This window comes from Amphibalanus amphitrite, unplaced genomic scaffold (genome assembly GCF_019059575.1).
Source record: "Amphibalanus amphitrite isolate SeventyFive unplaced genomic scaffold, NRLGWU_Aamphi_draft 000601F_arrow, whole genome shotgun sequence".
NCBI lineage: Eukaryota > Metazoa > Arthropoda > Thecostraca > Balanomorpha > Balanidae > Amphibalanus > Amphibalanus amphitrite.
In genome coordinates, this window is record NW_024882095.1 from 1 (window position 1) to 13,214 (window position 13,214).

Sequence of the window (13,214 nt, forward strand, 5' to 3'; positions counted from 1 at the left end):
CTACAGGCGTTGATCATAAACGTTTCCACTGCGCCTGACCCACAAACATTTCACATGTGTTGTGGACACATGTGACACATTCCACGCTCACGAATACAGGGTGTCACGAAATTGTTTTCGGGATGTTGTACTTGTGTCCCGAAATGTATTGCATCGTAGTTGCGTCAGTGTTCTCCAGCACCTCGCTGACAAGTTATCAGCGGCCACATGGTCTGTCCCCGCGGCACCTGGTGAAGCTCAAATAGGCCTCTGTAACCCATCATGCCCCAAATGAGAATCCCCAGTGCCCAGTGGGTGCTTCGCCGTCTCGACGGTGCAGCGCCTCTGAGCTGCTGTTGGCCGGCTTGTCGGACGGTTAGTGACTAAGAAGAGCTCTAATAGCCGTTTTCACGACGGGCTATCCGGCGATTGCACCTAATTTGACCAACTCTGCACATATATCTTTTACAGCAAATATCTTTATTTTATGAATTTATTTCATGTTTTAACCGATGATGCTCTCTGATAATATGACAAAGGAGGCATATAAGCAATTAGTACAACCCTAGCCTAGCTGATGGCTACAAAGAGACACACTGAACCAGTTTGACCAAATATGCACCTAATCTGCACCAGATGTGAACCAAATGTGTACCAGATGGCCGTCGTGAAAACGGCTAATATCGCCTCACGGCCTCATCATTGAAAAGTCTGAATCTCTAGTCCTGAATGGTCCAGATTTGGTGGGTTTTGTCGAAATCCAGCTGCATCACTTATGGATGACGGTAAGTCAGGGTTGCAGCCTGAGGTTGAGCGGCTTCAGCTTCAGGGTAAAATCTTCAGATACCGGGGGATGACCGATCTAGATGCCGAGTGCCCTGGTCCAGATGCCCTGGTGCCGGACCCGTTCAAATTACATCCATTCAACACTCAGGAGGGGCATGGAGGGACAAGACCGCGCCAACCGCGTATCAAGTTCGTGACACTCTGTATACCTACGTCTTGCGTCAATTCTGTCGAGATGGAGCCAACGCTGAATGGACTTGAGCCACCGTCTCCGTACCTTTCGTATATACGGAGTTGTAGCCGTGTGTAAAAGCTGCGATGTCCAGTATTCTGCCCCGGTGGGCAACTGTTCCGGCAGAGACGATTGATAATGTACCTAAACGTGTAACAATCAAATTTTCGTAAATTGGAAGAGTATTCTTTTCTGATCAATATCCACCCATAGTATTTTCAAAAAGCCACCAAGAGCTCCTAGAAACAGTACAATCATTGTACCGAGCGCATGTTTACCCACGAAACCACGCCCGGTGTTCGGCACCCGACCGCCGCTGAGGCTCAGTGACCTGAACTCGGCGGCGCTACCCGGAGAACGCAGTATCCCCTCACTTGGTGCGCATTGACAGCGATTAACTTTTGTAAGCGGCAGTTACAAATGATGCTTACCTATACATCGTCGCTAGTGCGAGTTTGATGTCAGGCATTTTGCAAAATGCCTGGAAAAATATTTCAGGCAGTTTGCAAAATGCCTGGTGGGTCAGGCAGTTTGCAAACTGCCTGGGCATTTTGCAAAATGCCTGGCCGGTCAGGCATTTTGCAAATTGCCTAGGCATTTTGCAAAATGCCCGAGTTTTCACTTTGCCTGTAACATATATATATATATATATATATATATATATATATATATATATATATATATATATATATATATATATATATATATATATATATATATATATATATATATATATATATGTTACAGGCAAAGTGAAAACTCGGGCATTTTGCAAAATGTGAAAAAAAAAGTGAAAACTCGGGCATTTTGCAAAATGCCTAGGCAATTTGCAAAATGCCTGACCGGCTAGGCATTTTGCAAAATGCCCAGGCAATTTGCAAAATGCCTGAAAGCCAGGCATTTTGCGAAATGCCTAGGCAGTTTGCAAACTGCCTGACCAACCAGGCATTTTGCAAACTGCCTAGGCAGTTTACAAAATGCCTGGCGGGTCAGGCATTTTGCAAAATACCTGAGTTGTGATTGATTTATTTTACCGTTTTTGTTTACCACAGGCGTTGACCATGTCGCTCCCATGTGCCTGAGCCCCAAACACATTCAATATTTACGAATATACTCACGTCTTGCGCCTCTTCCGTCGAGATGGAACCACTACTGAATGGTGTAGATTGAGCCAACTTCTCCCTATATAATTTTCGTATACGGAGTTGTAGCCGTTCGTGTGTAGCAATGCTGCGATGGGGCGCGGAGCATGGCAGTGGCACAGAGAAACATGGGCGCGGAAAAACGCGGCGACCGGCCGAATATTGACCCGACATTCTTCGCTTCCCGTGCTTATTTACATCACGGCAAGAGAGGGCCGCAGCGACACGGGGTTGCCAGCGATCGATAGAACAGAGACAAACGTATCCAATAAACATTTTTGTTAATCACGTATCACGTGGAAAGAAATAGTCTATATCTTGAAAAAATCAGCCATTTTTGGTACATTTCAGGAAAAACAGCATCTAAAAACAATGGCAATGCATTGGAATGAGATGAGATACATTCCATAGACAACAAGAACATGTGGCTTTTCCGCTTTCACAGAAAAGCAAGTTTTTGGTCATCCACGACCCACGTGCACACCTTTGTAATAAAAAGACGCTTAGAAATTACCAGTTTTACTTGTAACGGGCATGTTCATCTTTACACAGTCACAATGCATTGATAATGTAGACGTGTGGCTCGCCAACCAAGCTACCATACATCGAAATAACATTCTTTTCTAATCAATATCCACACAAAGTATTTCCAGAGTCATCAAGGCTCTTAGAAACATAACCGTGTTTAACGCGTGTTTACCGATAAAACCGCGCCGGGCGCCCGGTAGCCGGCGCGTCGGCCGGGCCGCTCGCGCCGCCTGGGGCTCAGTGACCTTGGACTCGGCAGCGCTACCTGGAGAATGTCTCACTGTGTGTCCTCCCACTTGGTGCGTAGCGCTTGTGATTAACCCCTGTTGGCGGCACTTACAATGATGCTTACGCATCGTCGCTGGTGTGAGTTCGATGTCAGGCATTTTGCAAACTGCCTGAGAAAATAATTTCAGGCAGTTTGCAAAATGCCTGGTGGGCCAGGCAGTTTGCAAACTGCCTAGGCATTTTGCAAAATGCCTGGCCGGTCAGGCATTTTGCAAATTGCCTGGGCATTTTGCAAAATGCCTAGCCAGTCAGGCATTTTGCAAATTGCCTAGGCATTTTGCAAAATGCCCGAGTTTTCACTTTGCCTGTAACATATATATATATATATATATATATATATATATATATATATATATATATATATATATATATATATATATATATATATATATATATATATATATATATATATATATATATATATATATATATATATATATATATATATATATATATATATATATATATATATATATATATATATATATATATATATATATATATATATATATACATACACATATATATGTTATGAAGACAAAGAAGCAAATGACTCGAAAGATGGGTAGAAGGGAAAATATCCTGAACTCATACTGCATGTGAAGTAGCGTTGATGCGAAAAGGGGTTTTTGCTTCAGATTATTGTGGGTGCAGAATGCACTGTCGGCACCCATTCGATAATTATTGTGGGTGCAGCTGCAGCTGCATCCACTGCACCCATCGTTCCTATACGCTTCTGTGTACTTGTAACCTGAGAGTGTTAAGAATGACGAATGACGTAAAAAAGGTGCTTGATAAGGTGTGACAAAAACAGTGGCGCGAAACGCCACCTTTTTTTGAGATATTAGCGAAAAGCTGCAGGTGGTGTTCTAACACCGCCCCCCTAGCAGGGCGCGGCTATGAAGCATGATGAACAGGTTTTACAAAAGATCATAAGATGAAATAAATACGTGCATATATCTCGCATAATTAACCGCTATTCAATCCTTTCACGTGGAAAATATGTGCATATCGACACTGAAATACTATTGAGCGATTACATTCCTTCCTTTCCATTAGGAGTACCGAAATATGAATCGTTGGAAACATGCATCAGTATCACCACATCGTCACGTGCTGAAGCCGAAAAACTGATTGTCGATCCAAATTTTTGGGTTGGACGAGTCGCTTCGCTTTTTCGCTTTTTCGATTTTTAGAGTCGCTTTTTCGCTTTTTAGAGTCGTTTTTTCGTTTTTTCGCGTCGCTTTTTCGAGTTGCTGATTTCGTTTTTTCGGTTTCGCTGCCGTGGAGCTACACCAATGTTATCAAGTGAAGCTGATCGTCTACTGAAGCCGAAAAAGCGAAAAAAACGAAACGAAAAACCGAAAAAGTGTGCCGTGGAGCCTGTACTTAAGAAATCGGTAAAAACTTGGTATTTCCCTCATTTTCCCAAGTTGGTTTGCTTTCGGTATTTTCCCGTGTTTTTGGTTGGTATTTGGTTTGGTATCGGTGTTCCGATTTTCCGTAATTGACATCACTACCAGGATATAACAGAAAGATCTCTTGATATTCATTAACCCTCGCCCGCACATGCCATTTTCCCATCCTAGAACGCACATGGGGGGGTGGTTGCCACCCCCCCCCCCGCGCCATTTCGTTCCTGTTGGAGATAGAGCTTAGCAGTAAAGACCAAAAAGATTCTTTGGGAAGAGACGAATCCAATGATACCCAGTTTTACCTTCTCAGGTCAGTCATTGACCTTCCAGGTCAGGTCAAACTAAAAAATGTTGCTGTTTTGGGTCACCGTTGGATATCAAGTGCGCTGCTTATCAAATACCGATGACGATGCTGTTTCCTGGTGCCAAGCCAGCTAGAACCTCTTTGTCACACTATCCGACCAGAATTTTGCTGCTGAGGTCATTTCAGGTCAAGTTAGGTCAAGGTCAATTATATGTGTTTGTATGTCTGTGTGTGTCTGTGTGTATACTGATGTGTGCACCGATTGTTTTTGGGTCCATATAACATGAAATCATGATCTGAGAAGCTTTTACCAAAAATGCAGTCAAAAAACTTCACAAGAAGTAAATTCAGCTTGCCTAAAACGCAATTATCTTAGATGACCTAGGTTGACCTTGACCCTGACCTTGACCCCTGTACATCGTCGAACAACATGTTCCATGATAGGTGGGAGGTAAGACTGGCAAAAAAGGCCGAAATCAGGGTGTCAAAAGCTCACAAGGCCCATGGCAAACGCAAGATGTTGAGAATTGGCCGTTTGGGTCATGACATGACCTGAAAAACAAGGTCATATCTCCGAAACCAAAAATCACAGAAACTTGAAATTTTTAGTGGACATCAAGAAAGGATAGACGAGCAGCTATACGAAAAATCAGCCTTCTAGCTCTAAAAATGTTGAGTGCAGAGCAGAAAGACTGCCTGGGGGGGTGGCAACCCCCCCCCCCCCCCATGTGCGGGCGAGGGTTAAGAGGTTAGTCTTTTATATGTTTTTTGATTCGCTTCCTTGAGATGGAAAATATTTGCACAAATGTAATAGCACCCAGCCATTTTGTTCCATGGCACAGGTCGGCCGAAAATTTACACTTACCTGAGCTGAAACCCGGCTACGCATTTCGTTTACATCCATCCATCACATGCAATCTGGGATACACCTGCGCACTCTCTGCTTCTGATAGTCACAGTGATAGAGGTAATGTCAGCAGACGTCGCATCATAATCCAAACACAGGACAGTGTTTAAACACAAACATATGAGAGTGACTGATGGAGACATTGGCAAACGATCACCAGTATTCGACTGAATGCGTCGGATACATATGGGAAGCTGCGGTGTTTGTCAGTCGAGCTCGATTTGAAATACGTGTAACAGCGCTTTCCTAGTCTTTGATCGGTGGCGAATAAACGTTCAGGACAATCCCTGTAACAAGTGTCATTCTTTTACCTACCCATCGTGGTTTTTAAATAAGCAACTCTAATATCATACCTCATACCCAGCAGGCCCACATTATGAAGATTGTTTCGTAATGGTTACGGAGCGAGCGAAGCGAGCGTAGTCTTTCCTTAGATTAACGGAAATTTCTGAGTATGAGCGGGCCGGCCGTGGTCACGCTTTTGCGAGGCTTATATCTCAGCAACCACTTGACCGATTTACATGCGGTAAATTTTGTAGGGTAGCTTCATTCCTTCTACCAAGTATTGGACTATTCCCGATGCATGTGGGTGACCCCTTATGCACGTGCCACGTGCAAAACGAAGAGGTGTCAGTTTTGTAATTGTTGCAATATCTCGGTAACTACTTGGCCGATTGCGCTGAAAGTTGGCATGTAGGTAGGCACCCACTAGGCACTGCATATCCATGTGCCAGAGTTGGGGTGCTGCTGAACGTGCGCACGTGCAGGGGTCGTTTCCAGATCTCGAGAACGGCTCGACCGATTGCGCTCAAATTTGGTACACAGTTAGGGACCGGTTAGTAGGGTGCCGTGCACAAGTCAGTTGGGACCCATTTTGCACGTGCGCACGTGCAGGGTGCCGCTTCCAGATCTCGAGAACGGCTGGGCCGATTGTGCCCAAATTTGGCACATCGCTAGAGACCGGTTAGTAGGGTGCCGTGCACAAGTCAGTTGGAGGTACCCCCTCGCAATTTCGCACGTGCAAGGCCCACCCTCTCGCTCGCTCCGTTAGTCGCCCGAAAAGGCGTTATACTGGTTTAATATCCTAGTCTTGTAGCACTGAAGTATGATTTCAAATTAAACGCCATGAGAGGGATCCTAGGCACATACTTTGCACATCATCTTCCCAACTGCGCGTCTAAGTCGTAAGTTTTGTATGTATGTATGTATGTATTTACGATCATGGGCGATCCACACATGGCGTGGCGATTACTGCCCAGAGTCTGTGTCGGGTATACCTATGCATGCAGGAACAAAGACCAGTCAAACAACAACACACACACACACGCACACACAGGAAGACTATATGCACGATTTCTAACATACCGTGTACTTATATACAAGACGAGTGCCTAATTCAGGTCATCACGATGGTCTATCGTTTTTCCACAGAGACTTGACAGCGCGTGCGAATTAAGAGGGTGGCAGCTGTGAAAGTTCGGGAGGTAGGTCGTTTAGGAGCGCGGCGGCACGGTAACTGAAACGCCGCTTACCGCTTACCGCAATTTTGCACGCAATTAAAATCAGCTCAAGGCTCCATCACGTTGCTTACTTTCGCAACCACTGTCAGGCGCGACTCAAATCCGACGCACCGCCATATTGACTCTGGCTTGGGGCGCCGAGCGGTTTCGCAATTTTCAGCGAAGTGGCGCCTCTCCCCGCCCGCTTGGCCCGCGGCTGGTTCATGAGAAAGGAACCCGACTCTGAGGAGGCATGATGTGCCATAAAAGCGCCCATGGGCGGCGATACATGAGGAAAGGAGGTCTTTTAGGTTTTGTTGCTGCTAAAAGATGTAGCGACAAAGTTTGTTTCAGGAATGTTAAGAAAGACGTTTTTGCTTCTTGTGATATTCCCGCTTAAGTGGTAACACATTGCATCGTAACCGTCAAATTTTCTACCACTCTTAATGAAACTTTATATCACATACCTGTAACTGTCAAGTTTTCCTTAACCCCCCCCAAAAAAAAATTAGTTCTTCCCCAATTGTTCTCAGCTGTGTGTGTGTGTGTGTGTGTGTGTGTGTGTGTGTGTGTGTGTGTGTGTGTGTGTGTGTGTGTGTGTGTGTGTGGGTGTGTGTGTGTGTGTGTTTTCTTTGTCAAAGGATTCAACTATAAACGGTGAACCTGCCAGAAAGCATAGCGTTGGCAGATTTAAGGGATGGGGGCATTTTAGGTCTTGTCCTCTCCCGCCGCTCGCGAAATTGACAAAAATCCGTCATTTTTCGCATCGAAATACGCAAAAAAAAATGTAGAGTCTCAAGTCATTTTTTTAAATTCAGTACCTAACCTAGCATGCTAAGCATATTTTTAAAATATTGCAATCAGTGACCTTGACTATCTGCAGCCATACATCGGAACGCGGCGGGCAGTGGCACCTCGCCTCGAGGTGGCAGCGGTCACTGCCCCGGGCAGGGTGTGATTTTTGGCACCGTGCTAGGCCCCATGGCTGCCGTTTGGGGGGGAGGGGCAGCCAGCCTGCAGCGCATCCCAGACAGGCCAGTGCGTGCTGAAAATAATGCACTGTAGTCGGGCGGATGCCGGCGCAGGGTACTGGGCTGCTGAGAAAATCATTGCAGCGCTTTATGCGAGCTAGGTCTGGAGACCTGTGTTCATGCGCCATATTAAAAAGAGGTAATTAATTGTTTGGATTAGTTATGCATCTTAAGAGTGTAACACAGAGACCCTTCATTGGTTTCAACTTAAATTAATTAATTAGCGAACGTCATTAGTAAGCTCGGACATAAAAAATGGCAAGGTGCATTTGTCCGGTCATTTGTGAACGGACCGCCGTGATTTAAGATTAGGAGGTTCGACTCAATAAACGCACACCCTTATGCAAACAGCTCTGTCACAGGCAGTTACACACCAAATAAGTCCCACAGTGAAATTATTTAGCACTACGAAATCGTTTCCCCTCCCCTCGGGTGGTGGAAGTCCCGCATCCGTGTTATTTGTATCGTTGTAAGGAATACAAATTACGCAATTGAAACAGTGATCTTAATTTTTGGTAAATATCAGCTTCATTTCAGGGCATATAGGCATCAAAGCTCCATTCTGGTGGTCAAATCAGGGCCTCGTTTCATAAAGCGAGTCCGTAACTTACGCCGGTTTTCGGGCTTGTATTGCAAGCGCATGTGAAGCGATAAATTTATTTCCCCTTCCCCTTCTGTTCTTGCTTGCAAGATAAATAAATTCATCGATTCAAACTATCGACATCGCTTCATATGCGCTTGCAATACGAGACCAAAAACCTGCGTAAGTTACGGACTCGCTTTATGAAACGAGGCCCAGATTTCGTGTCTAGTTGCCGTATTGCCTCATAATCCTGCCAGACCTCACATCTCGCGTTTTAGACATGATCACCATTTTCCACCCAACTAGGTCTCCATGCAGGTTTTGCGCGTCACCACACCGGACCGCCAAACCACGCGACCATTCTAGAGCCGCCGCCCACAGACCCGCCCCGTGGCGACTGTTCCCGACCCGTCTGTATGTCTGTCTGTCTGTCTCTGTGTGTGTGTGTCTGTCTGCCTGAGGGACTGAGGGACCCGCACCGCCGCATTGCTGCAGGATGCGCGTCTGTCCGCTGCGTTGGACCGCGGGGCTATTTTTGACCCCGGGGTGGGACCTCCAGAGAGGTGTCAGACGCTGTGAGATGGAGAGGTCTGCAGAATCGCACATGCTTCTGCGTCGCTAGGGGTTTTTCGGTTGCGTAAAACGTGATCGATAATGCATATTTACCGACTTAGTTTTGCATTCGGAACGCGCTTTATTTTTATTTTAGAGTGCATCTCAAGCAAGGACCTCTCAGTCTCATCAAACGATACCTGCTGAATTAATTTCTGCGTCCGTTCTCCCAATCGAAAGAGAATGATATTATGTCGCGGATGGCGTAGCGGAATTCGCACTTACGAATGAGCTTAATGTTCACAAGTTTTTGTTATTTTGCATGGCTCGTTTGCCTTCGAAGCTCGGTTCATGTCTAATTTAATTACCATAGCCATGATTTATTTAGGGTCAATGCAATTGGTATGTTTACCTGAGCCTCGAATTCTTGGCACACAATAATTTTGCGTCAACCATACGATGGATCAATTGCACGAGAAAAGGCCGTTTTTAACACGCAGTATATACCTATAGTTCGTTTATACGCAGCCGGTTTCCCATAGCGCCCTGCAATTCACACATATCATTCGCTTCCCATGTTGACTCATAATGTCAAGATCCTCTTTTGGTTAGAGACTTGCATGCCGCATGCCTAATGCTGGAACGGAGCGTCGGAAGCTGGACTGGATTCACCCATGATCATGGTTGATGGTTGTCGTTTAGTGTGTTTAGTGTTTAGTGTGCTTCGTAGTTCGTAGGACCCCACTCCCAGCGGCCAGCCCTGCCCCTACCAAAAAAATCGGAATTTCATCATGAGTCCTTCGACGCTGCATGGTAAGAATGTCTTTTGTGTCCAAATTGACCACAAGAGCCTCGTACCAATAAATTTCGGAAAGTGATCCCAGTTCCTACGGCTCTGCCGTCCGTTGCCGGGTCCGCTCAGCGACGCGCCTGACCTCTGTCTCGGGTCTTCGGCGACACGCCTGCCATCTGCTCCCGACCTCGCGGCTCGAGCCTGAGCTGGTCTAGGGCGCTTACTGAAATGGTAGGCACAATATTATTTGATTTTGCACTTGTTTGGTGATTGGTCCACGTAACCAAAAACAATTAAGCAAGAACAATTGATTTTGTCATACATATTAGGTACTACGATTTAATTAAAGTTCATGTGCATTGTGCAATGACCGTGAAGTTTAGGTACCTACCCTAGGTATACAGCTGGGTACAGCTCTCGCTCGCGAGGCTCTGAGCAATGAGCATCTGTGTATAACACGCATGCACATATTTGCGTTTGTTGTTATTACAGCGGTGCTAAATTATGATAAAAATGATTATAATGATACGCATAAATATCGCTATGCTTTACATATTCACAATAGTATATGAAAACATTTGACATTAGAGTAGTTTGAAAAACCAATAGGAGCCGTGGCTACCTTAGTTGCATATTTTTTTTTTATAAATTTAGTCCGAACCTTTTGATGGGAAGGATTCACAAGGACAGACCCACCGCTAAGCAAAGCTTGTTGCGATGACCCTGCCCTCTACCCTCCGATCGCGCAATTCCGATTCTATGGCAGAATTTAGAGTCCAAAGTCGTGCGCACAAAGCCGCGCACGGCCGGTCCCCTCGCTGACTTCGCCTGGCTACGGCCTGCCACCAACCGCAACCATACCTGTCAGGAGGCCCATAAATGTCGAGCGCCCGTCGCGCTTCGAACCCGGACTGTCATAACCGGGAACGCGTGCTCTCACCACCATAGGCGGCGGAACGATTTGAGACAAGGGGGGGCACCATGGCTCAAGGAGCCAAACCTAGGGTACCCCCAAATCCTGTTTTCTCATCGGATTTAGGCCACTTATTTTTCGTCACAGCCCTGACACGATGATTTTTTTTTAATTTTATTTTTTACTAAACGAAAATGGCAGTTCACCCCCGTATGCAGGGGTGTAATTTTATATCTCTTTGTGGGGGCATATGCACCCACAATCCTGAATTATGTATGCCCACACAATGATGAAAATGCACCCACAAGTCTTTTACAAGGCTGCAAGCGTCCTTTCGAGAGTACGGTGCCCTTCGCATGCTCTAACGGCGTCCTCCTGACCGTCTCGCGTTCATGGATAATATAGCGTTTTTAATCACTCGGCGCCCTTCTGGGAGAATGGCGCACTTTTGACAGCACCGCGCCATTCTCATGGTCTAACGGCGCCCTCCTGACCGTCTCGCGTCCTTAGGTCTCTGTTCACCGTGCATCCCTCGACTGTTCGGCGCCCTTCTGGCCTCTCAGCGCCCCTGAACCACATATAGCGTTTTCAATCACTCGGCACCCTTTTACGAGAATGGCGCCCTTTTCATGATCTCAATGCGCCCTCGTAACCATCTGGCGTCCCCACGTCCCCACCAACGTAGCACTACTGACTGTGCGGCGCCCTTCTGGCCTCTTAGCGCCCCTGGACCACATAGCGTTTTCAATCACTCGGCGCCCTCCCAAGAGAATGGCGCCCTTTTCATCGTCTCACGGCGCCCTCGTAAGTCGTAACCGTCTGGTGCCTCCACATTTGGTGCCCCTCCTACTGGATGGCGCCCTCTACAGCTTTTTACGTCCTTCCGGTCAGTTTCCACTTTTAAGCGTGTATTTGCTTAGTCAGACACGTCACTTGAAGCGCCATTCGGCTAGCAATGTTATCAAATTCGGTGTTAATTTAGGCTCCCACATAAAGAATATCTATCGCGCCCCAAAACGGCCTGGCGCCGGGCGCCCCTACAGCTGGGCACCCACAATCATTTTAGGAAAATTACACCCCTGCCCGTATGTGTGGTTAACTATAAGCTGATCCCCAAGTACCTATGTGTTTGTCTCTTCCTTATTCTCGTTTGATAAATTCCATTAATCCTACATGTAACAAATTACCAAGAAGCCATCGCATGGTACTAATCAGTGGCGAATCCCAGGGTGGAGGTCACATGGGTCATGACTTAGGGCCTGGGGTCACCACATGCCTGCCAGGAGCACCACAGGCCTGACAGCCGACAGGGGCACCACAGGCCCGCCAGGGGTACCATAGGCCTAGCAGGGGCACCACGGGCCTGTCAGTGGCACCACAGGCCTGTCAGGAGCACCATCGGCCTAGCAAAAGCACTACAGGTCTTCCAGGGGCACCACAGACCTGCCAGGGGCACCAGAGGCCTGCCAGGGGCACTATCGGATTCGCAGGGGAACCACCGGCCTCGCAAGGGCACCATGGGCCTGTCAAGGGCACGACAAGCCTGTCGTTGGCAATTTAGGATTGTCAGAGGCACCACAAACCTGTCAAGGGCACCTGCGTTCTAACAGGGGCACCACAAACCTGCCAAGGCCCAGGGACACCACAGGCTTAGCAAGGACACCACAGGCCTGTCAGGGCCCATGGGCACCTAAGTCATGTCAGGGCCCACCGTAGGCTTGTCAGGGGCAGGGTAGGTAGGTACCACAGTCTTTCCAGGGGCATCAGCGGCCTAGCAGGTGCAGGGGCACTAGTCATCACATGACTAACCAAAAATAAAGAAAATAAAAAAAAACTGAAAATAGGGCACCACCAAAATTAAGTGGCCGAAATCCGTTGAGGTTTTAATTTTGGGCATAGGTAGGGGCACCACTTCGATTCATGGCCCTCCCCTTGGAGTTTTCCCCGAATCTGCCCCTAGTACTAATACATCAAATTTAAGGGGGGGCACCTTGCTATTGGTGCCCCCCTTGCAGAATTCAAGGGGGGGCACGGTGCCCCGGTGCCCCCCCCGTTCCGCCGCCTATGCTCACCACGCGGAGTCCAACGCTCTAACCAACTGAGCTACGGGACCGGCTATTTATTTTCATGATAAATCAAAATGAAAAGCCTTCATCTTGACCGAAATTGACCAAAATTGCTCAATTGTTTTAGCATAATGAAAAACAAGTACAATTTAGTGTGTGCTTCTCACACTCGACCTTGAACAGCAAAAACAAACAT